Genomic DNA, 6,000 nt, shown 5'->3' on the forward strand with positions numbered 1-6,000 from the left:
ATGTTCTGATGATCATGTTGCAATATATGTACCAAGCTAGTTGAAGAGTTGCCCATTTTTCTCACAAGGTTTTAAAGATGAAATTACATGTAACTATTAAAAATGTACTTGGTGAACTCAGCTACATTTAGGCTTGTGCCATGAATATTCTTGAAATTACATATTTAATAGAGATTGCTTTCATATGCTTATTTATAAAACAGTCAAGAGTTGAAACTAGTAGTCTGGTATTTTTCTTGTACATACTAAGTTAATTGGATCACAGAAATCAGGTGTGAGGGGGGATCAGACTGATGCCTGATTACTGGAGTACTCCAAGGCATTAATTTGTTCCTTATTGTCAAATATGTTTTAACATGTAGACACTGCAATTAAATAATTCACCCTGATAAATCTTTTATGAGTCATTTGCTAATTTTCTTGATTCATGTGATATAGAGAAGGAAGGATGAATGAAAAACTGCAGGTAATAAAAAATACTGTCAGAATTAACATATAAGTGACAACTTGTCTTTCATCATGTTAGTCTACCATGCCTTACATAATTACTCAAAGCACTGCTGCATAACTTAGCATCCTTTATGTCCTTTTTGCACAGCAACAGAGATGTTTGTCTCTAGTGATAAAAGTATTTGACCGTGGTTTGTCAAGCAAAGGTTTGCATCTGTTTTGTGCAGCAGGTTAGTTTGATAGACTTTTATCAATTATGATTTTCTATCTTTAAATTTTTGTGGAGGAATACAGTGTTCTGTGTAAAACCTTAATTGCTGTATAATGATTCATGTCATGTTGGAAAAAATTTGGGATGCGATAGCTCAACATAATTTAGTCCATCGATGCAAAATTTTCCTAATTTTTAAACTTAGTTATTTGATTAAACTTTTAGTTAAAATATCTGTGAGAATATTTCAACATAAATGCAATTACCTTTGTATTGTCATGCTACTGTTTGTAACAGCAGTACGAAAGAACTAGAAAAGGATCCAAAATACTTGTATCATCTGACCTGAAAAGTAAAAGCTGGTGAGCACACAGTGTACTGCAGAACAGTATCAAGGGACATGTAGCTGGGTGCATTTTGGCCTCGGAATGGCAAAATCTCTGTTCTTGCAAAACAAATCATGGCATTTTCATTAGCTGCAGAAAGATTGCAAGACAGTGACTGCACTGAAGAATATGAAAAAACGTGCAGAATGGAATCTTTCTCGTTACACAGATACAACTTGCCAAACCAGGCAGAGCAGTGATACTCACCCTAGTAACACTAGTGCAGTGCCAGACTCTGCCGCCGTTTACACAAAGCAACCCACTTCTCACTGCATGGGAATGAGAAGGGGAAGAGAAAAACATGTATGATCTGATTTGTTGGTCTCTGGCTGGGCTTGCCTTTGCTTCTGTAATGCAAGTCCTTCTATAAATGGGACAGACTCAGCAGTCGTTTACTACTCAAGGAACTCCTACATCAGCAGTATTGATCCAAGGAAGGTTTTCTCAGGTAAGAAATTGCAGGGTTCTTCCTCAGATGGGGAGAAAATTTTCTAAACGTACTTGTGGTTTAACGCATACAAAAGCATTTACATACATATAGTTTAAAATTACTTTTTTCATAAGGAATTGTACGCATTTACATGTCGGGATTAGGCTGACCGAATTTTTTGGCTGTTGCCTGATTCTGACGTGTTTCTCTGTCGTTTGCTGAAGTTGTCTGGCTGTTTGAGAGCTCCCTCTCGTGGCAAACTCTCCTGTAAGGAGATTCCCGACCAAGTACTGCCGACCTAAGGTACGTCGCTGGAACTTTACCTACCAGATCTATTACTGATAACGCAAAAGAAAGAAGCCGAGCTTGCAGTTGTTGCAGATCTTTTTTTTTGCTTGGCTGTCCGCCCTTCTAACATAGAAACCTACTGGTTTGTTTGGATGCAAATATCAAGGGGTATTTTGCGGGGTAGTTTCTGTAAATGAGTATACACATGAAAGAAATGTAACTATTCATCTGTGTTCTAGGGAAAAAAAATTGTCATGAATGATATATTTTTTTTCCCCCTCAAAAGAGTAAATTACTGTCCTTCTCTAGAATAGTTTAGGGTGTCTTGTGTCTGGTGCTGCTGAACCTGCTGTTTAAAGCAGACTGTACTTCCTACAGGCATCAGCAGCTTTCACTGAATACCCAGAACTATGGGTCTGTGCTGCACAAGGGTGTGTTTTTATTAAATTTATTTGAGGTTCAGAACTGTCACCCATTCTGTGCAGAAGTACTAAGAGTTTCAGAAAGAAAGATTCAGGCACTCTCCTCTCCCCCTCCTTCCCTCCCTCCCCCACCCCAGGTCCTGACCTCCTGTGCCTCACCTGGGAAAAGTTGTGCATCTGCAGCATGACGGGCTAAAGCAGCAGTCACAAACGCTGCAAACCTCTCGCACACCGTGGTGGAGCCGCTGCAGCTGGCTCTGTGTGTTTCCCGTGAGGGATGCTGAGTCACGGCTTTTTGGTATCTGCACCAGCCGGCACACGGCGATGTGAAGGCTGCATCTAAGAATGTACTGCGTGCACCAATTCTCCCTGTTTTGCTATGGCTAAAGGGATAGCCTGTACGAATCTCCCACGCTAGGTGGGATTGTACAGTTTTAAACGAATAGTTAAATGAGATAAACAGCTATAAATACAGCTCTGAAAATAATAGTACTGTAAGTTGAGTAGAATACTAGGAAAAGTAAGGTAGGTCAAGGAGGAAGACAGTAAGATTGCTTTTGTGTATGTGGGTTTGGAATTGGTTTAAATTACAAGTAGTTGAATTCATAGTGTTTTAATGATCAATAAACAGATCACCCTGTCAAGAAAATACAGCTTTTAGTCACATCTAGGGTTAGCTAACTGGGAAACAAGTAACAGAACCACATGAATCCAAGCAGCTCAAAATCACACAATTTTTGAAAACTAAGACCAGATTCAGATCCTATGACTCTAACCAGTATGAGGGATTCGGCTTGTTATTTTGGGGTTTTTTTTGTTTGTTTGCAGAAAGAGGATGAGGTACTGATGTGATGTGTGTGGACAGGATCTCTTAAAGAAAGCATGTGGAAATAAATAATAATTACTTGAAGTAATAGAAAATTTTATAATTAAAATGTAATGTAATTGTTAAAATCTAATATAATTGTTAGAACTTAAAAGAGAAACTGTTATATAAACATATATGCACAAATTTAATTAAAAACCCAATGTGTTCAAATAATTATTCAGAACAACCTCCAACTTTTCTTTGGTGTTTATTGAATCTATGTAGATTTTCAGTTTACTTCCAAATAAATCCTATAGCCACTAATTTTAGTAGTGAACTTGACAGTGCTGCATTAATGGTTGGACTCGATGATCTTGAACTTCTTTTCCAACCTAAATGATTCTATGATTCTTATTTAGTTGCTGCTAGCAGATACCTTTCTACACACCCATACAAGGAATTTTATATTCATTTTCCCTAATCCATAAAGTTGCAGTTAGGACTTCCATAAGCTAATGCCTAGGTGTCAATTTATCAATATTCTATTAAAACTTTTAGGTACTTCACCATTTCTACATTCTAGAAGGGAAATGGTTAGAGGAGTGAATGTACAGATTGGAAACACAGGCACTTTGAAGAGACAAAATTTCTTAGAATCAGATTATGAATAGGAGTTTTGTTCCCCTTTGAGAGGCTCTATTTTTCCACTGAGAGAACTGAGTTATCCACACTGCAGGTCTGGGGGACTATTTCACTAAAGACAAGTCAAGAAAAATATGTCACAATAGAGGAAACACTATAACTTTTTTTCTTAATATAAAATCCCAAGTAATACCATGCAAATTTGTGGCAGCAACAGCAGACTCTTTTTAATCTGCTTTTGATTGAGTAACGATAATGTCTGTGATGTCTCAATTATGAATTCCCTTTCTTTTTTTCAATATTGCATGACTCATAGCAGAGACATTCTTGTATTCATTGCCAGCATTTAAAGACAATAGCCAGCCTATTTAGAAGTAAATTCCTATTGAAATCAAAATTGCTGCATACGAGTGTTTCTGCACACAGATGTACCCTGTGCTGTGGATTTTACACACCCAGTGCATAAGTGAGCAAGCATGCAGTGCTCCAAGTGACAGCAGAGGGAAAGCCCTACCACCCCCAGCATGGTACACACCTGTCTTTGCAGTGGATGTCTGAACCATCCCCTGTGTTGACTCTAATAGTTGTCATGCCAGACACTGATAGCAAATCAAGAATGTATAGAAGTGAGGGTGACTAGCTAAAATAGTCATCTACAACCAGACTTTTAGTTTGATCAGTTTAGATACCTGCTTCATTAAACATTTTGGCTCATTTTAAACAAGTTTAAATGCCAGTCTACAGCCCTGATCCTTTTGGAAGGAAAAGACTGTGTAACCTCAGCTAAAATAATATCAATTTAGTGACCAATTTAGAAGCTTGTGGTTTTTAATAGAACAATGTTCTTTGTTCTTAGGTCTTGACAATGTAACCTTTATCCAAGGGTGTTGGTATCAGGCAGATGGATGTTCTTCCAAGTTCACATTGAATCCCGTGAACTGCACAGGCATCACTGCAGCAAGGACTGCAGCCAGAGCAGGCTGCTTTGTAAGGGAAGGAAAGCCACCAGCTGAGCAAGCTGGAGCAGGGGTCCCACTGAACCCTGTGCTGGAGCAAGGTGAGCAGCAGTCCCTTGGCCGTGCCAGTGTCAGCCAGCAGCTGGGGGGGCTGCCACACTGGTCACAAGGCAGGTCCCAGGTCAAGGCACGTGTCTGACTTGGGCACACCATGTACCTCTGCTGAGGTACGTGGCTTGGGCACACCACAGGGCAACTGATGGAGCCTAAATGCCGCTCCCAAGTGAAGCAAGGAGGCCTCCAAAGCAGTTTCTCACAGCTCTTTCTCACCCACCAGCTTTTCACAGCCATATGATCCAAGCTTATACAGCTATACCACATCAATTCAGGCCTCTGCTAGGGGAATGCACTCAAGGATCCTCATACAGTGGATTTAATGGAATTTTTGTGGTCTCGGATTTCTTGGTTGTAATTAAAATAAACTAATTTCTTACCTCTGTATATACTGTCTTATTTTCTGAAGTGTAAAAATACATTTCTTTATGTGTGTGAGAATGGCAGTGTTCTTTTGTCTTAAATGCATTAAATACCTGAATGTAGAACTTCTATCCCACTTCTGTCACAAAGCTACATGGCAAAGGAGGAATAAGAGCAGTAGAACCAGTCCATCTAAACTACAGATTCGAGATGGACCTGAATGACAACATCTAAAATTTCAACACAGAAGCTGATTTTCCACCCACAGTTCACATTTATTCATCTCTGTGGCTTTGCTGTAGAAACACTGGCAGTCTAAGGACTAGTTTTAAAACTTTAGCTGCAGACTTGCATTGAGATTCAGAAATCCAGAAAATCCTGTTATGATGAGGCTTAGTGTCAGTTCTTATTCGGTAAGAACAGCTTCCCTTGAGTGCAGTGAGTTGCTCGAGTATGAACTTCTGAAGTATGCCCAAAAATAGGAATGAAGCACATTTTGGCAATGGCTACAATTCCTCATATTTATGAAAGCAATCCTGGGGAATGTTGACATTTTCAAAACTAGCATCCAGTTATATGTATTTTTGGGAAAAAAAATTGAGACATACTTCAACAGAAAATGTTTTATTCTCCCAACCTTATTTTTCTGAAGCATCTATGGTGGAAGGAAAGTGCTTTCTAATAACCCACTTTACTTCTTCAAGCAAACACTTTAATCAATCAGGTTTTGCTAACTGAGAAGACTTTCAGAAAAGTTGCAACATTTCTCACATTTTGTAGCACTACTTTCTTTTCCCTGGGATCCTGCAAGTTCCACAACAACAGCGCACTCTGGGTTTCACAGAGACATTAGACCAGCAACATTCTCCTTCTTTGATGCAATGTAATCGATATCTTGATGCTGCTTCAAGAAATGCTAACTTGAGCCTA

Source organism: Corvus moneduloides, chromosome 1 (assembly GCF_009650955.1).
Source record: "Corvus moneduloides isolate bCorMon1 chromosome 1, bCorMon1.pri, whole genome shotgun sequence".
NCBI classification, from domain to species: domain Eukaryota; kingdom Metazoa; phylum Chordata; class Aves; order Passeriformes; family Corvidae; genus Corvus; species Corvus moneduloides.